General features: G+C 39.4%; 1 long non-coding RNA gene across 1 annotated transcript; it reads left to right on the top strand.

The window, feature by feature from the left end:
- The first annotated feature begins 1,984 nt into the window (after positions 1 to 1,984).
- Positions 1,985 to 20,332, top strand: LOC139435498 (uncharacterized). The gene is made up of 3 exons (XR_011644746.1): positions 1,985 to 2,074; positions 8,872 to 9,014; positions 20,122 to 20,332. It is a non-coding gene; the product is annotated as an uncharacterized lncRNA (long non-coding RNA).
- Positions 20,333 to 24,092: the final 3,760 nt, after the last annotated feature.

Below are 24,092 nucleotides of genomic sequence, written 5' to 3'. Positions count from 1 at the left end.
TTTAAAAACAGTCATTAAAAAGCAAAGATAATACAAATAAATAAATACATGAATTCAAGTTACAGTGCTCATTTCATTTCATTTCAAACCTTTATTTATACAGATAAATCCCATTGAGATCATTGATCTCTTTTTCAAGGGAGACCTGCTCAAGTAGTTCCACATGAAACATAAAAGCATAAACAGAACAACAAAAGGACATCATACAGCATCATTTACATAATTATCCACATAAACAGGTACCAATAGCTTCCGATTGACTAGCATCCAACCGAGCTTTAAAAACATTTAGTGGCACCAGATTGTTCAGTTTCCATTTAATTTGCAGACTATTCCAAGACAGAGGAGCTGCGCATCTGGAATCTGTCCTAGCAGTTGGCACATTTAATAAAACCACAGCATTCGATCTCAGGCAGTAGCCACTTACAATTTTCCGTGAGATCAGGGAGCAGATATAAGATGGAAGTTTCCCTAACATGGCTTTGTATATAAAAATGTACCAGTGACTGAGCCTCCGTACAGTTAGTGAAAGCAAACCCTTGCATACAGGGTACAGTGATGGGTTAATTCTTTACAGTTTGTCACAAATCTTAGTGCACTGTGATACGCAGCATCTAACTTGACCAGGCAAGTTAGATGTGTGCTGTGTAAGATATGTATAGTTAAGCTATTTCTCCAGCAGCTGGCATCACCTGTCACACACTTGTGAAGGCTATAGTCTGTCAGATAGGACAACCACAAATAACATCATGGTGTGATGCGATTTCTCTGGCCTAAAATACTTTGCATGTGACCAGTTTTAATTCCCACATGATTTCACCCATATATAAAACATACAATAAAAACACAAGTAAGAGTGTAATGAGATATTTGTGGGACTTGAAACCAGAGCACTACAGTCATTATTCACATGGACTTGATAGACAGCCTCAGAGGTTCAGACTAAAACAAATAATAATATTAATATGGAGTTGAAACTGTCAGATGTTATCATATGGGGGAGTTCAAGTCCATCTTAAAGGACAGAGAACAAGAAACCATTGGTCAATGTGATTGCTCTTATATCCCCTAATTGAAGTCGTTTTAAAACTGTGCCAGTTTTTAATGTTTTTTAACAGTTTATTTTATTAGCATATTGACTGGTTAATGTGCCGTTTCATTTGTGTTTTACGACAGTTGTATTCGTCTGCCTGTATTGTTTTGTGTTAATGTGTGTAATATTGTTCATGCTGCCCTTCTTGGCCAGGTTTCTCTTGAAAAAGAGATTTTTATCTCAATGAGACTTTTAGCTGGTTAAATAAAGGATGTATATTTGATATAAAATGATATGTCATAAAAGGACAGTGGTGTAAAGTACCAACGTACATTTACTCAAGCACTTTACTTAAGTACAATTTTGACAGACCTATACTTTACTTGAGTATTTCAACATTTTTCTACTTTGTAGTTCTAACCCACTACAATTAGAGGTAAATAGTGTACTTTTACTAATATCTTTAGTTAGTTTTCTGTTTTTAGTGCCATTTAAATAAGACTTTAGTTACACCTGGATTAAAAATGAACAAGCTACCCTGCAGTAAATAAAGTAATTAAAACTAGCTGCACATTTACCAGCTTTGATAAACACATGAATGCATCATAAACATAATAAAAATAATAAAAATAATAATAATATATAATATAATTTTATAATAAAATCATTCTGAAATGGGCCAATCTGCATAATAAGTACTTTTGTATTTTTGATGCTAAAACGTTTGGACATTGAGTAACATTTTGAATGAATTTCAAAACGATTTGGTTTTACTTGTAACAGAGTATTTCTTTACTCAGGTACTTTTACATAAGTACAAGATCTGAATACTTCTCCCCACCTCTGTAAAAATATTTATCTTTGACAGAATTTGATGAAAAATATATGCATTTTGTCGAAGAACTACATATCCCATAATGCCCCGCTTTGAAGATGACCAAATGGAACACAGAGCGGGCAACCCGATGTGACAGCTGAGCTTGAAGTTTGCTGGGGGAAACTTCTGCGCCGACAACGACGTTGAATAGACCAAATAAACATGTAAGTTTATATTTTCCCTCTTTCAATACGTTTTGCTGTATTTCCATTAACAATTATGTAGTAAACCTGTCGCCTGGGTGTATGTTTCTTAAACTGTCCAAACTTGGTAAGAGGACATTTCCATACGCTGCAGGGTGGGAGTCCTGCTCCGGGCGTCAAGTGTGAATGTTTCGGCTCAAATGTCGAAACACTAACCTTTTGACTAACTGTATACCAAAAACATTGGTGACTGTTTTGGCCGGGACGTGAAAAGAAGTTGCTTATAAGTTGTATTTCTCAAGCTAGCTAACTTTGTGGTTTTGCTAATTATGGTTGGTTTCATCATGATAGCTAGCAGGCGTTAATGCTTGAAGTGAGATTAGGAATCAGAATTCAACTCTCAGCCTTTGAGGTAGTGTGTTTTAAATATAGTTTAACAGCAAAATGGTAAACACAATCGCTTTTATCAGTAACAATTAGTCAGTGAGAGTAACATCGTTGCCTTTCATCTTTAACCCCTCCTTCAGTGGTTGAGGTTAACAAGTCCCCCTTCCTTGGTAATCCTGCAGGTGTGGAGCTTGCAGAAGTAACAATGGCTTCTGCATATTCCCTTTTTCCTCTTTAATACCTAGTTTTACTGTGCAGTCACACAGAGTAGAGACTCAGAGGTGCAGCCTCTGTACACACATACATGAATGGCACCTTTGTTGGTAAAACGCACATTATTCACTGTGTTCAACACAACTGGCATTACTAATGCAGAGAGGAAAACACTGCTGACACAAAAGGAGGTATTATTAACACTATGAATTAAGGAGCACATGATTACCCTCCATATAATAAAGCCAAGAGGAAAGATTGAGTGAGATGTCTTTGGTTGTGTCTCTCATAACCTTTACACTTATAGAACAACTATGAACAAATATACAAGTTTGAAAATTTTACCATGTTTAAATTGCATTGATTATCTTTGTTATTTTAAAGGTGGGGTAGGTAATTTTGGAGAAATCTATGGAAGCCTGTTTGCGCTACAGGAAAAAAAAAAATCCTGTAAATCACTATAATGACTTAGCTATCTCATTATAATGACTTAGTTATCTCATTATATTGACATAATATCTCATTATATTGACTTAATATCTCATTATATTGACTTAGTTATCTCATTATATTGACTTAGGTATCATTATATTGACTTAATATCTCATTATATTGACTTAATATCTCATTATATTGACTTAATATCTCATTATATTGACTTAGTTATCATTATATTGACTTAATATCTCAAATCAGGCCTCCCTCAGTAGACACACATTTAGGTGGCGCAGCGTATGTTTCGGAGAGATGTGGGATAGGCTTGACGTGTTATTGAGCTCAACCTTGTCTTCTAAGAAGATAACAGTAAAAACGGTGCCTATTCCAGTGGAGCCACAAGGGGTAGAGCACTGGTTTGTCCTTGCTTCCTTTTTGTTTTGTTTTCTTTCATTTGAGCCACCGTGCCACATTAGACTTCCTCCATTCATGTAACTCAGTAAACAGAGTCGATGTTAGGGCTGCACGGTATTGAAAAAAACTGACATCGCGATTTCCCCCCCCCCTGCGGTATTGCGTTTTTTTAACCTGTTAAACCCCAAAGTCCCGGCGGGTACTTTACTTTTTTTTTTTCACGACAGTGTCTCAGGGGATCGTAATATTTAGGAACCTATTAATGTGTTATACCAGATTAACGGAAATAATCTCAGCTAACTGACGATACAAACCATTTTTACCAAAACAAAACACAAGTCTCATAAGAAGCATCTAAATGACCCCTGAGCGAAAAATGCTAACGCACTTTGGCACAGAACTCAAGATAAAAGTACCCTTATTATTACTTATCGTAGCTGCACATACAAGATATCCTATTAAAGCTGAGGTTCCACAGATTATTTAGGTATATAGTATCATCACTGAGTGATCTGAACTCGGACAAGGGAAGCAAACACAGACATCACAACACGTACCTTTACGTAGTTTCTAGGGGAGATGTCTCACCGTAGCTGTCAATCTGATCAAAATACGTGTTCAATGGCATTAAAACGAGAAAAAAACCCGCTGCTGAATCGGTTAATCCATAGGTTTTTTAACGTCTCTGTATAAAAAAAATGATTTAATTTATAATCCATAATTCCATTTTTATGTAAATATCGCAGAGCAAAAGTTAGCTGCTAATGGTAGCTACCAGAGTGGCTGCTGCTTCCGGTCTTGGCTATGCGGCAGTCTAACACACACACATTACCAAATAAGGAGTGAGAGTGACGCGTAGCCAAAACCGGAAGCTGCATACACTCTGGTGGCTACCATTAGCAGCTAACTGTTGTGCTCCGATTTTTACATAAAAATGGAATTATGGATTATAAATCAATCAATCAATCAATGTTTATTTATATAGCCCAATATCACAAATGTTACATTTGTCTCAGTGGTCTTCACAGTGTGTACAGAATATCAGTATGACAATACGACACCCTCTGTCCTTAGACCCTCACATCGTACAAGGAAAAACTTCCAAAGAAAACCCAGTTTAAAGGGAAAAATGGGAGAAACCTCAGGGAGAGCAACAGAGGAGGGATCCCTCTCCCAGGACGGACAGACGTGCAATAGATGCCGTGTGTAAATTGAAAAGATAATACATTTGCAACATAGGTAGTCCAAATGTTTGGAAATGCATGTGTGTATAATAGGAAGATGAATCCACGAGGATATCCATCCAGGACCTATGATCCAGGACCACAGCCACGACTCAAGATCCAGCGCTCGCGATCCAGGACACAGGACCGCAGGATCATCCATGACTCCGGATCCCAGCGTATATAGACACCAAAAGAAAGACATTTGGGGAAGCTGGGTTAATCGGAACATGAGTGTACACGGGTATAGACAGAGAGAAGGAAGAAGTAAGATGTCCCCCGACAAACTAAGCCTATATCAGCAAAACTAGGGGCTGAATCTAATCAGCCCTAACTATAAGCTTTATCAAAAAGGAAGGTCTTAAGCGCACTCTTAAAAACGGATAGGGTGTCTGCCGCCCGAACACAAACTGGAAGCTGATTCCACAAATGTGGAGCTTGATAAGAAAAGGCTCTGTTGCTTCAAAGCCACAGATACATTATCAACCTATGGATCAACCGATTCAAATGCCATTGAACACGTCTTTTGATCAGATTGACAGCTACGGTGAGACGATCTCCCGTAAAAGCTCCGTATTTATTTTATTGGCTTTTCTTTTTTAATGCTTAATGTCTTTCATTTTTTTTGTGTAAAGCACTTTGAATTGCCTTCCGTTGAAAAGTGCTATATAAATAAACTTGCCTTGCCTTGCCTAAAAGATACGTGTTGTGATGTCTGTGTTTGCTTCCCCTGTTGCGAGATCGGATCGCTTAGATACTATACTTAAATAATCTGTGGAGTCTCAGCTTTAATCGGATATATTGTATGTGCAGTTTCGATAAGTAATAAGGGTATCTTTATTTTGAATTCTGTGCTTCTGTGCTGCGCATACCGCGGTTATCGCCATGACACGGTATATCGTTCAGCCCTAGTCGATGTGACCCTCTAAAACATGCAGGCCTAAAGGATATATACATAAAGATACACTATGATCCACTCAGATAGTTTGCCATCTCCGTTCTCCACGAAATACCTTCAAACAATTAGCTGATGTAGTTTAGCCAATTGTTTGCAAGTGTTTTGATCGAACAGGAACATTTGCACTATTTGATAGTGTGTGTGACGTACTATGCAAGAGGAAACAGGCCATCATCAATAGCCATAATGTCCATTATCGCCCACCTCATTAAAATTCGTGGAGTCCTCCCTCTAAAAAGAAATTGCACCATATTTGATTTCACATTTAGTTTTATGACATTTTTAAACTGAGGCGTAGTACAGTGTATGTAAATCAGGAAGTTTGTATATAGAGAATTAATGATTGTAACTGTATGATGGTCTGTAGGGCATTATACTGAAACACATTGCTTACCTCAAGACTTGAGACAAATCTCTCTTTTCTCTCTCCTGACGTTTGTTTGGCCTCTCAGTCAGACTCTTTCTTTTTTTTACGTTTGCTTGTACCTAGGCCTTCTTTCATATTTGGACATGTTATATTTTGTATATTCTACACCTGAAGCACTATGGTATAGCAAACTAACACAAAAGCTGGTCAATGTTATGTGTAATCTATTTAAAGAGGCATTTATAGACACTATATAGGCCCACACACGCTCATCTGCAGATGATAAAATCCTTTTTTAAATGATCTATAATTGGCTGATGTTTGAAATAAAGCTGAGTTTCTTGTGGCTTCAGTGATAGTACAGTATACATGTTGCTGTGTTTAAGTGTTTTATGTCCGGAAAACACTCATAAACAATCCAGTGGTTACAGTCACAAACAAATAAATATATGATAGTAAAGATTAGTGCTGTCAAAATTATCGCGTTAACGGCGGTAATTAATTTTTTGAATTAATTGCGTTAAAATATTTAACGCATTTAACGCATGTGCAGAATGGCCCGCCCCATACGTGCCAGCGCCAGGGTATGGCTGGGGTAGGCTACACCCATACCAAGAAATGGCTTAGCCCCACCATGAAAAATGATGTTAAAGTAAGCAAAATAAAGTCTGCCAACTCGCGCGGAGTAAATTGCACAGACAGCCGTTAGTAAGATTGATTTCAGTAGCCACGGTTTTGAAAACTTTCGTCACGTATTGATCATCTTCTCAATAGAACATCTTTGATAACGGCGTGGTGTTGTGTCAGGAAGTCCCGACGGAGAATACTTTTGCTGTAGGGGTGCACATAACTGGTACGCAGGTTATGTGCGTAATCTGAAATGCGTACCGTCACTTGTGTCACAAAACGCATTTGCGTACCGACGTACTTGTGAAGCTTTTCCAGAAGGCGGTTAGATCACCGGACGACAGAGTCGGTCTCCGTGTGCACAGACAGGGCTGCTGTTAACGTCGGTCTGTATAACGGACTTGTGCCAAAACTACAACCGGCTGCGGAGGGAGACTCCCCCCCCCCCCTTCACAGGAGAACTGCGCTAAAACAGCTGATCACAACGTTCACACTCTGTGGTCACGAAGTACTCCACTAGCCGCCGCCAACCCCCCCCTTATTTTAGCCGGGCCGGGCCGTTCTTTTTACAGCGCCACGGCTTGGTATTTATTGTCAAAGCATTTAATATATTCATTGCTATCGGGATGTTAAGAGCATTCCATGGAATATAACAAAAAGTGTTTGTGAAATAAATTACATACCTAACCTTTAAGTACTAGGTGTTCAACAGTATGTATCTGTCTGTAGCCGTTTTAAATGGCATTGCATTTCTGCAATTAATAAATATCATAGACTATACAATATTAGAGGGCACCAAGTCATCCTCAGCATGAATTTGTTTTCTCACGCAGTTTATTTTCCCTGAACACAATAAAAAGTATTGTGATCTAACTTTGGAGGAAAACCTTTATTTGAATTTGTTGTCGGAGTTACTTCGAACTATCATTGCTGCGAACTCTGCCTTTACTACTGCTTTTAATGATTTATTAGTCTCTATTTATTTTATTACTGCAGTGAGAGATGCCAACGAAATGTCGTTATACTCTGTATGATGACAATAAAGATATATTCTATTCTATTAACTATAGTACAGTCTCAGCTCAAAAAGTTCTGCATGGGTTAAGAATTTAAACTCCTTGCTTTTGGATATGATCTTGTGTGATGTAATCAAATATTTGAGCTGTTCTCTATGATATCATGACGCTGTCAGGTTACATGTTGGATAACAGAAGATGTGGCTGTGTTGCTACTATTTCAGAACAAGTGGAATATCCCAAAGAAACCACAATGCCCTTTTTTGGTGACATTGCAACCTTGAACGAGACTGCACTGTAAGCAATACATAAACAAATAAAATTGTCTTGCATCAGTGTGGTAGTTGTGTTGCTAAGGAGAATACATTCAAAAAGCATGAGTAGTCTTTGGTTTATGATAACATATTTCCAGTTGACTTGTTTTTTGTTATAACTGAACCTATTTCTGTCCCAAGTGTTATGTAAAGCCAGATTTATAGTGACGGCCTCTGTGAGCTTTATGTTAAACTGCACAAACAAACTGATGTTACTTACCGACTTATCGATAAGTGAACGTGTGTCTGTACCCCCCCCCCAGGATGTAGCCTTAACTGGTCATGAAGATACATCCCAGATAACAATGAACAAAGCTAGATAAACTCAAGTCTAAATGTGTAAAGGTATCCATTTTGTAGAATTGTACAGTTAAACATAAGAAGCACACATTTATAAAGAGGGTAAGGGTAACAGAATAGTGTCGTTTTCTCCTGCTTTATCTCTGACGACAGTCTGTCAATCAGTGACCAGTAGTGCTGGGAAACAGACTTGGCATTGTTGCAGTGACAAAGGTTGAACTATAGGTTTGATTTGGATAGCACAGTAGAAACCAGAGCCAGGAGCTTTGCAGAGTTTGGTTAATGCAAATAACCGTGTCCATGTCATGAGGACGTGGGACATCCTGAGCTGCTGCAGAAACACCAACACCTTACAGACCTCTGGCTCTGCTTAAGTTTCAGTCTGTCAGTCTGTTTCTCAGACATAATAAACCAGCACGCCTTTTCTCCGTACGTCCCTCCTCCTCCTCTTTCATTCCCCCTTCAGCCCCACCTCCATCCCGCCTGATTGTTTCTCTCTCTCTCTCTCTCTCTCTCTCTCTCTCTCTCTCTCTCTCTCTCTCTCTCTCTCTCTCTCTCTCTCAGGACACTCTCGGGACAGGACAGAAGCCGGCCGGTAAAGCAGCCCAGAGAGCATTTCATTTAACGGACGCACACTAAAGGAGACGGTACCTTACAAACACTGGATATCACTCATCACATGCTAAGATAACTACCGCAGCAGCACAGTAAGTCTGTTTCAGTTGTTTTTAATAATCATATGGCTTGCTGGCACGTCCCCTGTTATTAGCATTTGGCTAATGTTGCTGTACTCTGATCTGAAGCCTTTACCTGCTTGTGTTTGTCCCCTCGTGATATTTGTCATGTCAGCAAAAATGAGTTTCATAAATTAATGTTTTTTCCGTCATATTGGGCCACTTTTTTTTAGCAAAAGTTCAATTATTTTAAATCTGGGCACTCTTGAACCAACCCTGCTGATTAGCTGTCCGAGAGCCATTTAATTTCCCTCTATGATTAATTGTTATGATCGCCTTTCAACTTTCAGATGTGACCAAGTGGGAGAGACTTCCCCTTTTGTTTTCTGCTTGATAACTGTTTATCATCATAACAAATAGGAACGCCTCACTATTATTCAGATAATTGGGACTCAAAACATAAAACACTGCCATCAGTAGCTAGACCTTTTTACCTTTCAGTGCAACTGTCATTACAGCTGACACATTTCTGTTTGTTTGTTTGATTTGATACATAGGTGTGAAAGGAAGGTACCTTTTCACACATAGTAAGTATGATTAAATCATCTTGTGTCCCTCCCTAAAAGTACTTTTGAAGCTAAGTGCAGCGATGTTATGATGTGTTCTGCTTTCTGTCCCTTCAGAGTGTCTCAAAGACACTTAGTGGTGTACAGTGACCTGCAACATAACAGTCTATGGGTGTGAACATTAGGTAGTTAGTTACGTGTGGATTGACCTCCATTATTTCCCCTCAATTGTTTTAGTTACATATTTACCTATAACTATACATTGGAGTATCTTTAAAGATATTTTAAAAACACAACAGATTACAGACAAACAGATCTGAGGACACATAAGGGCTTTTGATTTGAAGAACACAATAATGATTTCGACCTTGCCTCTTGATCAGCTGTTACAATTCTGTTTTAAAGGTCAAGGCATTCAGTAACTCAGCAGACTGGATCTGTGCCCTACACCAACATACTCTTTAACCATTAGTCAGTCAAGTTGTTATTCCTGCGCAGATCTCAAGGCTCTACAGGGTGAGTTTGTTGAGATATAGCTCTGATGTGTTTTGGTGCCTTAGGAGCAGATTTAAAGGACCACATGTTGAGCTCACAGCGCAGATTGGCCTTTAGAGACTCAGTAGTTGGTATTTTGGTTTTTGTAACCGCTTTCTTTTCGTGGGCAGTTGCTGTCCAGATTTAGTTCTTCCAGCTGTGACATTCTTGCTCTAGTCTTTCTTACTAGCCTCCTGTTTTTTCCCATGCTCTTTTCCTCCTGTTTGTCACTTTGATCTCTCTTGATACTTTCCAGCTTCTCATCACCATAGCCGTTCCTAGTACTGTAGTTAGTGGATACATTACATACACATTTGATAATTGTCATATCGCACATAAAAACTCACTTGTTCCAGCATTTCACGTGTGAGGCTTTGTTGCTTTTCACATTATTGTGAACTGAATATAACAGTTTTTCTCCCCTTATTTCTACATGACTTTGTGGACTAAATGGTTAATCGATCATTTTTATATGAAAAACAGATAAATCAGTATTTATAATTAAGCATTAGTGGCCCCATTACTCTTTCCTGTAATTCTCATGCTTTGAAGTGCCTTTTTTCATTATCAGCCCAATTCCCGGCTCTCTTTGTTGTGGCAAACTGCAGTATTTATTTTGCATCATGCATCAGATCCTGTCTTTTGTAATGATGAAGGCTTTGTGTTTGCACTGTGCCTAGCTCAGCATGATATTTAAAACATGGCTTATTAATAGTATAACAGATATCAGCACAGATATCATGTTGCATGCATATCTGTGAAGGTGACCCATGTGATCCCTTTCTCAGCCGTCACTTCATTCACCTTTTTATGGATGATATCACAGAATGAAAAATGAACTTGGCCAAGAACATATGAGTTGTTAATGATTAACCAATTCAACGCCATGTCTGCCGTTGCCAGCTGTATCATTTCCAATAATGAGAGCATGATGTCATTCATTGGATAATACCTGCCACTGGTTTCAGAACAGGACCGTTTTTATGTGGAGCTGTTCTAGTTCTGCCTAAATCTTACTGGCCCAAATGATAGTAAGCAATTTGTTACACTTTTACAATACTGGTTAGAATCCTCTGGTATCTCACGAGTCGTTTAAAAAATGTAAATTCTTGGGGTCAATCACAATTTGATTTTAATTAACCTTGAATTTACTAATTAGGTGTGCTAAATTCAGGATGTATTCTAGTCCGCAGTTGGCTGACGTAGCATTGTGGCTAATGTAGGATAAAAAGGTAGTAAAACTGGTATTTTGTGTACATTTACAAGAAATGACAAATAATGTTCGACACGACTTTGATTTTTGAATAGGATAACTCTCAATCAGAAGCAATATTAAGGCTCCTATGCAGAAAAAATGTTTTCTGAAATACAGTTAAATTAAAGTCTAGTATCAGAAACAGGTTTATTGCCAGGTAGGTTCACACATACGAGGAATTTGACTTGATGTCATGGTGCAGACATAAAATATAAAACAAAAAATCTTTAAGGGCACCGTAACAAAATATAGTTAAATAGCAATAAAATAAATTAAAAAAGCAGTAATTTACATGGAAATAGAATGCTATGAATGAATTATAGGATATGAAACAGGACATATGTGTAGTAAGCAGTATGAACATTGTGTGCATTAATGTAATGCATATAGACTACATTGTGGCTGAGGTAAGTGTCAGTGGGGGGGGGCCGGGCCTTGTTTAAGAGGCCGGTAGCGGAGGGGAAGAAACTGTTCAGGTGGCGAGAGGTTTTGGTCCTGATGGAGCGCAGCCTCCTGCCAGAGGGGAGGGGGGTGAACAGTTTGTGTCCAGGGTGGGAGGGGTCGGAGGTTCTAGAGGCGTGCAGGTTGTGGAGGGATGGCTGATTGCAGCCGATCACCTTCTCTGCAGAGCGGATGAGCCGCTGCAGCCTGCCCTTATCCTTGGCTGTGGCTGCAGCGTACCAGATGGTGATGGAGGAGGTGAGGATGGACTCCATGATGGAGGTGTAGAAGTTCACCATCATCGTCTTTGGCAGGTTGAATTTCTTCAGCTGCCTCAGGAAGAACATCCTCGGCTGGGCTTTTTTGATGAGGGAGCAGATGTTCTGCTCCCATTTGAGGTCCTGGGCGATGATGGTGCCCAGGAAGCGGAAAGACTCCACAGCAGTTACTGGTCACAGAGTGATGGGGGCGGGTGGGGCTGCGTTCTTCCTGAAGTCCACAACCATCTCCACTGTCTTGAGAGCGTTGAGCTCCAGGTGGTTTTCCCCACACCAGGTCACCAGATGGTCCTTCTCCCACCTGTAGGCAGACTCGTCCCCACCAGAGATGAGTCCGATGAGTGTGGTGTCGTCTGCGAACTTCAGGAGCTTGACAGACTGGTGACTGGAGGTGCAGCTGTTGGTGTACAGGGAGAAGAGCAGAGGGGAAATGTTACATATAGTACAATTATTTTTGGGCAGGTATGAGTAGTGTTTGTGGACTTAATACTGTTCAGACTGTGAGTTGATGCACTTATCTCTGGACCGTAACATGCTGCAGTTGGGTCATCTTATCCTCTGAGCTGATAAGATTCAAATATTGAATCCAGCCTGAAGTTTGGATCTCGGCTTTTTTACAGATACATCAGGGGATTTTCATTAAGTGGAAGTTGAGCTTTTGAAGAACTTCACTGGTTAAGATTTGGCAGTAGAGCAGTATATCTAAAGCTCTGGGGCCTCATGTATAACGCTGTGCGTAGGATTCACGTGGGAAGGTTGCTTACGTAGTAGAAATCCAAAAAATAGGTACAGAAATGTTCCGACATTTTCCGATTCACCAAAGACTGCGTACCGGCGAGGAAAGTGCGTACAGCACTTCATACGCCGGTTTCCCTTTATAAATTACAATCGACTCGAAATGCGGTGCAGCTTTTGCGGGCTTCTCATAACGCCCACATTTGCCTATAAATAGTCAAAGAAACGCCCATTCATTCATTCATTTTGAAGAAGATCGCAGGAAATGACGACAGAACAGCTAAAAAAGACATCTCACACCGTGTCAGATTTTGGTTATTTTGGGGAGGTCGAGATAAATCATATTGTTTGGTGGATGCAGTTTGAACCAGAGTAGCAGCATGGAGGTCGGATCGTCTCCAAAATAAATAAATAAGTCCGAAAAAGGTTAATGACAAATTAAATACACATAGCCTTCCTCAGGCAGTGTGTTTGTACCGGGGACAGGAGACCCCCCCCTTGATGAGAAACTGTAAGAAGTGATCGGGAAATCCCTCCGCGACTGGATCTGAATTATGTTTTTGTATTTGGTGGTTTGCGTCCCCAGCTGTCGATCAGCTGTGCGCAGCATCTCCACTGCAGCCTGTGCGTCTCAACCCCCCCCCCCCCCTCCCCGCAGCAACTCTATATCCACCAGTTAAAGGAAATACAACTAATGTGTTGTGTTATATTAGCTGTACAATTTACCACATATGGTGTTCTTAGTTTCCATACCTCCTGTGTTTTACGAGCGACTTATCAAGTCTTGGCAAACGGCATAAAACACGATTTAAACGTGATAGTATATAAAACCATGCTCGTATCTACAACCTATAGAAATGCAAAACGGCGTCAGTTTAGACGTAATTCTGTCCTCCTGCTTACCGCATCATTTAAGAAAACATTTCATAACATTAACACAACATTTCGAGGTGGTTTTAAATAACATTTATTTATTTCTCCAAGTTATGTTTTTGTGTGCACTGAGGAGTCGCAAACAGGCGTTTGTTTAATCATTTTAAGATTGGCTTTAATCAATTTGTGAAAATGAATTCTTCATATGATAAATGAGAGGTAGCATTTTGTTTATGGTATTATTTCCACATATTTCTCTCCATTCTTCCTTCTGCCAACGCGGTGTCGCAGTTTCTCGTCTCCCGTTTTTGTGCTTGGCGCATGGGTCAGAGTTTGCGTGGAGGACCGCACGTTTTCCCGTCAAGTTAGTATTTTATAAATCGCAAACATTGCGTAGAAACTGGCGTACGCCATTTTTTGAGCATATATCCCTTTATAAATGAGGCCCCTGGTTATTCCTTTAACCAAAGACTCTAAAACTCTTTAATTACATCATTTGATAATTCAAACGCTGCACTTATCCAGACTTTGTGTCTTATAGTCCGATGTAGTGGCATGGAAGCATGTGAGTTTATTTGCACGTTGAAGCCCTCAGAGCCAAGGCTCTAGTTAATGTTATTGCTAATATTACCTATGTTTTTATTTTAAATATTTCAAGAAGAAAAAGAAAGTCAGTGTATTTTTCAGTCTTTAAATCTCATGTTATATTCCCCTCGAAGAATGTAGACCGCTGCTCTTTGAAAGAAAATGGATTTGAGTTTACTTCTCGTTCCCCTTCAACCCACATATATATTATTTTGCATCATGCAGAGGTTCTCCTGTCATCATTAGATTCAGGGACTCGTCATTTGAAGCTTGGTCACATGAACGAGAAAGAACCAAGGGCATGCTGCCTGCCAGATATTCATAATGAAGAAGTCATTAAAGTTGCCTCCATGAAAAATAATTGGTTTCAGCTTTTTTGATCAAAGCTGAAGTAAATACCTTTTTAAAAAAAAACGTATGTTTGTCTCCATAACTTTAAATGTAATGGCAGTTAAAGACAAATGCCAGCTTATTTGAAATGTATTGACTTTAAGAAGCATTTGCTAATAAGAACATGGCTACAACCCAATAAGGTTAGATGATTTGGATTTGGCTGCATTTAAGAACCACTGTTAGTTTTTTGGTTGTTTTCTGAGAAGCGATCCGTTCAGCGTTGCGGATCCCTTTGGCTAGCTACAGAAGAGATCATAAGACAGTCACCTGCTGCACTAGCCGGAAGGCTCTTTGATCTGTGTGCTCTCCCTTGCACCCCTGTCTCAAATGAACCCCTCGTTCAGCCCCCTCTGTGTAGCTGTCCTCCCTCCCTTCCTTCCCCCTCCTGCCGGCTCTCGGTCCCTCCTGTGTGCCTCTGCTCACGTACACACCATCCTGGAAGGGCATTGTTTGCACCAGTACCAACGTAGAGCCCTTTAAACTCCCTCGAGTCAAGGTCAAAAGCAGAAACACACTATACATTTTGGAAAAGAAGCAAAAACTATGGCCTTTGTTGCATTTGTTCACTGGATTATATTATATGAATGTCACATTGAATCTGTTTACAGAACACTGAACCCCCTGGTAGCATTTTAACTTTGTTTTGGTTGCTTTTTCTGGACACAGGTTGGTGCGCTAACCTTCGCAGCAGCTCCATTGTGTTCGATATGAATGATGCTACAGCTGACAGTTTTTTTTTTATTCCTCTGACATCCTGCCTGGCACAGTAAGAAGATGAGGAGACAAAGGGGGGCTAATAAGCGTGTCCCCTGGTGTCAGGCCTAAGTGTCTGACAGGGTCTCGCTCTGCTGCGTGGCTAACAAACCAACAGTGTGTTTCACTCGCTGCCAAATTGGAACTGACAGAGGGTTAATGTGAAGACCCTGGACGACATGCATGTTTTCCTTCTCCACATGAGTACACAGCTTTTGTTTTGTGTGGATGTGAATTTAGGACTTTAAAAATTCCCATGCACACAGGTCTGTTGTGTGTAAACAAGAACTTTAACTTTCCTCATAACACATACTGTAGATATACTAGCGCTGAGCAATATATCAATGTTATAATAACTCTAGTGAAGATACACTAACTATGGCGGAGCAATATATCAATGTTAGATATGTATCTTTATATGAGACTATTTACAGTCTTAGATTTTAGAAGCGTTATCTGCAAGTGTTGTCTTTTATTCTGGTTTTAAAGGCTGCATTACAGTAAATTGCATTTTAAATGAATATATCAGATTGTTCTAGCAGTTCAAGATTACATACGAGTCAACGGTCTTGCCATTGTGTAGAGCACAACATAGAGTTGGCTTCTTACCAGAATTACAAAAAAAGCAGTAATGTGGAGTATAATTTAAATATATGAATGTGACTGATATAAAAAACACCTAGAGTACATGCGCTATGAACTAGGACTGCACCATTTGGGGAAAAACTCATATTGCAATTATTGTGGACAATATGCGATTTGCGATATAATAAACAAATGGTATCATGGGTATACTTGCTAGGTTATGGAAAGGACAATGCACAGACTACTGATCATTTTAAAATGTGTGTTTTTCAAGTCATACATCAGTATCACAAGAAATGCAAAAACTAAAACATTTGTAAAGTACTGTTTTTATCTTGTTTCGAAATAAAGGCATTTATTCAAATAATAAAGACAAAATAAATGCAACACTAGACAGTTATTGACACTTTTTTCAATAACAAATATGGGAGGGTGGCTGCTGTCATCGTGGTGCAACTGCTTCAACTATATTATTGCCTTAACCTGCTTTGTGATTAAATCCACATTACTGATCACAATTGTAATTGTGCATATATTTTATTAAAGAATAAATTGCCAACCCTACAATATAGTGACAATATCACATTAAGGTTTTTGATCAGATATTGGTGCTGCGATATGATTTTCTTTAAGTAGCCCAGCCATAACACAAACTTGTAAATGGTTTGCTCTGATGGGGGGGATCTCAAAGCTGGAGTGTGTGCAGGTGCTGCGTCTCCTCTTGACATCGATAAGAGAGAGAGGATTGCAGGGGGGGTGGGGTGGGGTGTTGGCCACCAACCAAATCACTCAGCTGATTGGATGGACTGTGCTGTGGGAAGCAGAGGAGGGGAGAACACCAACAAGGGTAAAGGGAATATAAAGCGGCTGGTGATAGTGATACTGCTGTGGCGGGGGGTTACTTTAATTCAAGTGTAATCTAAAAGGGTCCACAGCTGCAGTGTGTGTGTGTGTGTGTGTGTGTGTGTGTGTGTGTGTGTGTGTGTGTGTGTGTGTGTGTGTGTGTGTGTGTGTGTGTGTGTGTGTGTGTGTGTGTGTGTGTGTGTGTGTGTGTGTGTGTGTGTGGTGTGTGTGTGTGTGTGTGTGTGTGTGTGTGTGTGTGTGTGTGTGTGTGTGTGTGTGTGTGTGTGTGTGTGTGTGTGTGTGTGTGTGTGTGTGTGTGTGTGTGTGTGTGTGTGTGTGTGTGTGTGTGTGTGTGTGTGTGTGTGTGTGTGTGTGTGTGTGTGTGTGTGTGTGTGTGTGTGTGTGTGTGTGCTCTACACAAGACAGGCTGGTCGCTGTCCCTTTAATTGGGCCTAACCCTGTGGCTTCATGTTTTATTGACTGCAAAAACTGGGTCGACGTATCAAGTGTCCTTTTGTTACCCGCCTGGCTAAAGCATGAAGCCACTCTCAGACTGGAATTTAAGTACAGTATTGTGTCATTAATAAGCAGCTTTTTAAACTCTATGAGAACCTTTTTTATATATAAAAGATCAGTAAGATTCAGCACGTGGCAAATCTTTATCATTACCATAGCTTTGTATATTGTTTTTGATAATGAAAATAAATGTTTCTTTCAGATATTAACAAACATAATGTCAAAACACACAAGAACATTCTTCGAAAAATAATTAAATACAAACAACACTACTATTATTATTATTATTATTATTATTATTATAAAAACAAAACTATGTATATGTTAATAATTTTTTGGGAGAAGGGGTGGGATTAAATAAGTGTAAACTTTTTCCCACCCCTACATTTTTTTTGTATTGTATAATAATTCTCATGTTAAATGTTTGTATTATTGTTTTACACATTCGAAACAAATCTGATCAAATAAAAAAAAATGACCACCTACAAAATAAATTCTGTGAATTTTGACTTGATGACTTCCATACACACAACATTATTTAGTTATGCTTGTAGTGTATTATTGTAAAACCACATTTATGGTTGCCTTCATACTATGAAAATATGGGGCAGGGATGGCAAATATTCTATAAACAAGAGTTCAATTAGTTTACGAGTAACTGCATACATTTATACATTTAGATGCCAGTTTAATATGCACACCTAGCCCTGTAATAAATCCTCTCTTCACGCAGGTTATGATTGTGGTTGAATTGTATTACACTAAACAGAGAGGTGTCTGTTATTTAATTTAGCCTTGCTGATATAAATTGGGTGTATTAGTTTTATCAAGGTGGACCTTAAATACTGTCAAGTGATTATGCAAAGAACGTAAATATTAAAATAGAGTCTTCTTTTCCAAAGATGTACGTTATTGAATAAAAGAGGTTCTCAATTGTTTTCAGGTAAAGACCCCTAACAAGACAGAGAGTATTCTGATGTGACCCTCTTTTTTATTCCCTATTTTTTTACACTTCTACAGTCTTAGTGAGAGAAACAAAGGTACAAAGTATAAAAACACAAGACACAATTAAATGATAATAGATGAAGATATGTTTAGATTCTAAGAGGTATATCTTTTTTTAATTGGAATGTTATGTATAACTATTATATATTTAAAATGTTTGTTTTTATGTGACATTTGTAAGACTTTTTATAGAGTGGTATTTTAAATGAGTGAATCTGAAAACCCAGTCCCCACGGTGAGAATCACTGCTGTATGGTGCATACTGTCAGAGATGATACCGACCTAGATCAGTGCAGACTGTATGCATTAACTCTTCGCAGCTGGAGCTGCTGGTGTTAACAGTTGTGTGTGTGTGTGTGTGTGTGTGTGTGTGTGTGTGTGTGTGTGTGTGTGTGTGTGTGTGTGTGTGTGTGTGTGTGTGTGTGTGTGTGTGTGTGTGTGTGTGTGTGTGTGTGTGTGTGTGTGTGTGTGTGTGTGTGTGTGTGTGTGTGTGTGTGTGTGTGTGTGTGTGTGTGTGTGTGTGTGTGTGTGTGTGTGTGTGTGTGTGTGTGTGTGTGTGTGTGTGTGTGTGTGTGTGTGTGTGTGTGTGGCTTCAGACGGAGGTTACTCTATCCGTGTGACCCTACAACACAGAGAGGAGGCCGGCTCTGTTGTGGTTTTACTGAAAGGCTTTCTGATCAGACAAAAGGTTTGATGCTGGCAGACTTCAGATCTGTTGAAAAATAAATGGGTCTCAGTTACTTGCATGATAAGAGATATTAGAAACTGGCACTAATGGACTTGCTGGTTTTATTAATAATAATATAACATCTTCTTTGATACCGTTTCATCACAAAACATTTTTTTTAAAGTAGGGCTTCACCACATTTTTCACATATTTTCTATTTTAGTATTACTCTTAACCCTTTTGTAGTTTTTAATTGTTTTATTTGTGAGACCGTTGGAAAGACAATTAACCCCATTAACTCTACTTCTCATATGGAGAGTTGTTTTACAAGTTTCAGTTTCTGTGTTAAAAAAGACGAGTCTGCAGTTACTAGTTTGAGAGATGTTATATGCTGGAATCTTTGACCAATTGTGGGCCTATTGAATGGTAAAACAAAAGCGTTCAATGTATTGCTACAAAGCAAAAGTCAAGCAACGTCTAGTTAAAGTTGTTCACTCGTGTTGCTTGAGAAATGGAGAGACTGAAAACAAAACTGTGGTCACACCATATTGCAGGCTTTGTATGCAGAACTGTATAAGATTGCAATCTTCAATACATACTTATCATAATCACCTGCATTGCTATATTCAATACATTTTTTGTCACCTAGATCCTTTAAACACCCTTTAAACATTCTTGTGGTGGCTATTTGTTCTTAAAACTGAAAACAAACCCAAAATCAAAGAGCCGCTAAAGCACCAGGAAGCAAATCTTACACAGGAAAATGTCCATTGTCTAGACGAGAATTTATTTATTATTTTCTATAAACTACAAAATACAAAGAACACCGGCTTTTATGTCTCTTTTCCTGGTAAAGAAACGGCAATGGGGTTTGAACCTGTGCTCCCTTGATCCAAACACCAACGCTCTATCCACTTCACCACACGCCTCCACCTCTCTGCAAAAAACAAAACCATAAATAACTACCAAAACGAACTAAAATATGAACACTAATATGTCACTCAACGTGCCCTTTATATACAGCAATATAATGAACATAACAATGAACAGTTCCAACATCCTAATGACTCTCTTTTCTCCCCTCTCCTCCTCTCTGCATTCTCCTCTCTAGTTACCTTCTCAGCCAACCAGAGCCTGATGCCCTGGAGGCTTGTGTCCTCTCCCTGAGCCAGCAGGGGGCCTCAGTCCCACAGCGGGACACCCAGCTCTAGGTCAGCCTTCAGCCTGAACCCTCCAGCCCTGTCTCAAGCTGTCCCACCCTGCCTCCCCTCCGTCCTCTCCTCTTCCTGCTCCTCTTTCTCCTCCCTCCTGGTCCCCACAGGCCCACCTGGACTCCCAGTCAGCGTTCTCCCTCCATGAGGGGCAGGGGGAGGCGCTTGGGGCCCTGGGGACGGACCCCCGGCCTCTTCATATTGAAACATCTGAGAGCCTCGGGGACCTGAGACAACCAGCCTGCCACGATGTCTCAACTTTAACAGGTGAGTCACAGAGGAAGAATATCTTTCATTTATATATATATATATAAATATATATTTTTTTTTTTAAACATGTAATCAAGATTCCAAGGTGTATTAAGGTAATTTATCTTTAAAAAAGGCCTGTTTGGTATTTAGACATCTTCATTTAATCTTGCAAAAGTCCTAGGATTTTATGATTTCTTTTTCTTCGACGTTCAAAATAATTGCTCACATTGTTTGGTACAATTGACTGAATGCCTGAAAGAAATATACTGTATGAACATACATGAGAAGACACTCCTATTTTATTTATGTTTTTGCAAAAACCCTTAATTAAGAATTTTAATTTGAGCATTTTGCAAATACCAAGCACAAGAGTTCATTTTATTGTAAACTTATAAGAAAGGTAGGTTCATAGACCTATCAGTAGAGGGCAGTGTGTCATTGTAGGTGACTATTTGTTGTGACATGTTGTTAAAGCCCTTTTTTTCTCTGTTTGTTTCTCTATCCTCATATAAACCCATACACTCACAAACGTTATCCATATTACACAGACCTTTGTTCCGACCTGCCCGAGTTGGAGATAGTGAGCCTCCTGTCTGAGGGTCAGCCCAGCTACACCCTGCGAGCGGACACGGTGTTCGGATACGACCATGACGACTGGCTGCACACCCCTCTGCTGACACCAATCGTAGCTCTGGGACTCACACACGAGCAGATAGAAGAGACGCTCAAGTACTTCTGTGAGTAGTGTCTTATGTTCACTACCTGATGGAGGGATGTTTCCAAAACACCTTTTGACCTTTTGTCTGTTGTGAGGAAGTCACATGAGAAGATCAGTTTACAGCATTTGCTTACAGTGTTTTCATACAAACATCGGTTTGTCATATCACTGCCTTTATACTGCAAACACAAGGTTTCCCTGCTGCTTTTTGTTCACTAAGCCTTAGTTATGCAAGTTCAAAACCTGTGAAGTTATAACGTTTGTTGCAAATGTACGTTTAATTTGTTGATGTCTGGCTAAGGACCGCAACGGTTTTGTACAAATGCTTCAACAGATAAAGGATAGGTGTGGGAAAGGAATACACGGAGATGACAGATTATTTTACCCAGTTGAGTGAAATTCTCATATGTTTTGAAATTTAGAGAAACAGTAATATTTTTGTTAAAAGAGATACAAGTGCACTTTTCATTAACTAGTGAAATAGTTGCATTCCTCATCTCAATAAGGGCTTTTCTTTTCCTTCATTCATATTTTGCCCACAATTAAGGATAAACTTGAGGATGTGTGTGTGTGTTCTCAATGAGTTAGTGAAAGCTCTCCTCCACGCACACACTCCCACGTCTGTAAGTCACAGATGTCAAATGTCACCAAGCCGATTAACCTGCCGTCACTTGGCTTCCTGAACAGTTTCCACTGCAGCGCTGCAGACGGCACATCCCAGCTGCCGCTCAGAAAGTGTTTATTATTAGATGCATAGGTGTCTAGACCTGTGGGGGAATGGGAGATTGTGTGCGTCCTTGCCTTGACTTCTATAAGGCTTGCTTGTATACAGAAGATGTGTGCATGAGGGCTAATTTCTACCATTTATTTGATCCTGTGATCTGCTCTGAGATTTAAATTTAGTGTTGATCAGCTCGACTTGTCATTTTAAAGACCCCTATAAAGAATGGATTAGAGTACATACAGCCTAATTTCAACACAGTTTGACACTTCAATTACAAAGCCAGTTGAACAGTGGTTTGGTCAGCGACGCATAACATTAAACACACTGTCTGAATGTGCACAATTCTGACATATTTACTCTGCAATGATATTTGACAAGGTTAGGAAACTTTGCGATAACAGTAACAGAGACTCCGGCTCAACCATGGTAATCTCAACCCATAATCTACTGTAGGGCTGAACTATTTTCTCCTCTTACAAATATAAACCATATTATATTGTTTATACAACCATATTGTGATTTAGATCAAATGTAGCATGTATGCATTGCCATTTACTGTTTTGTTTGATCAATTCATAATGGCAGGTGTATTTAAGCAGTTTTTTTATGTATCAGTACTCTTAATGACCTTGCCCTTTTTTATGTGATTGTGCTACTACTTCCTCATAATGCTAGATAGGCTGTACCAAGCCATGCTACATGTTCCTATCAGGATAGACTGACCCGTGCCAAGCCACAGTGTTTGACATATTTGGTCAGGGGGAATTTGGTTTTGTTCGTTTTTCACAGTACTGTATAGTAGTATATGGTATAGGTTTTGGAGCATGTAAATAGACTGCAAAGGAGTTTCTCTCCCAACTCCCCCCCGATTTCACTCTTTTTAATGTACGTGGCATAATGACATCACTGAAGATATGTTTAGATTATATTATTAGGTACACTTGCGCTTCTATTGGCTAAACGCTCCAACACATCGTACGCTACAGGCTAAGAAAGCAGTTGACCAATCACAACAGAGCCTGCCAGCTAACCAATCAGAGAAGACTGGGCTCTGGTTTCAGACTAGGGTTGCAAAGGGGCGGAAAGTTTCCGGTACATTTCTGGAAAGTTTCCATGGAAAGTTAAGCTGGGGAATCTTGGAAATATTCGATGCAAAATTAAACAAAAAAACATGACATTTCTACTGATTTAAAAAAAAAAAAATGTATGTAGTTGTAACAAGTTTGAATCATTTTATTGAACAAATATTTGTTCTCATTGAAGAACGAAAACAGGAATGTTGTGTTAAATGTTACTCATCCCCCCCCAACCCCACTCATTAAAAAATGAACAAAAATGCACCCCCCATCCACAAAGTCCCATTCAAAATGTTAAATGAAAAGAGCCCTTCTCCCTCCAAAAAGTCCCATTAAACATGCAAATCTTCCTTCGAGCAATCCTCTGCATTTTTGCTAAACCCTTTCAGTCAATGGGCTCTTCCTGGGCCTCATCAACATCACACTCTGAGTCTTCTTCTTCAGTGTCACTGTCCAGCCTTGTTGAGGATGGCTCTGTGTCCGGCTCAAAGAGCCTTAGGTTTGCCCGAAGAAATTCCAGTTTATTCCAGTTAATTCCCGTTGAAAATGTCCATCTTTGAAAATTCCCGGAATTTTGCAACCCTATTTCAGACAGAGGGTGAAAAGAGGTGCTGGAGCACAGGCAGTATGAGAAAAATAAAGAGCTTTTTGAACATTGGAGTCATGGTCACATGTCATAGTCAAGGCACAAAATGAAATGATGAAACTCTCTCTTTAACACTTTTCCAGTTGATTGTTTTGGTTTAACAGCCAGCAAAAGTATGTCTTTTTAGTTTTACATCTTCCCATTTCAAATTGTCGCACAGAGGATTTGTTTATTTAAATGATTTATTAGAAATTGGAATTTCTTTTAAATTATAAATAATTCAAGCAAGCACATGTTCCTCTGACAGCAGGGAACACAGAGTTATACTGTAAAGCCTAATATACACATCTGAGTTGACAAATATGACATGTGGTGTTCCTCAAGGCTCCATCTTGGGGCCTCTTCTCTTTAACATCTACATGCTGGCTCAGATAATGAAAAACAACAAAATAAGTTACCATAGCTATGCGGATGACACGCACATTTACGTAACAAATTCACCAGGAGACTATGCT

The sequence above is a fragment of the Pseudochaenichthys georgianus genome, chromosome 1 (assembly GCF_902827115.2).
Source record: "Pseudochaenichthys georgianus chromosome 1, fPseGeo1.2, whole genome shotgun sequence".
Classification (NCBI taxonomy): Eukaryota; Metazoa; Chordata; class Actinopteri; order Perciformes; family Channichthyidae; genus Pseudochaenichthys; species Pseudochaenichthys georgianus.
The sequence above is the reverse complement of the archived record's forward strand: the minus strand, read 5'-3'. Positions and strand labels throughout refer to the sequence as shown.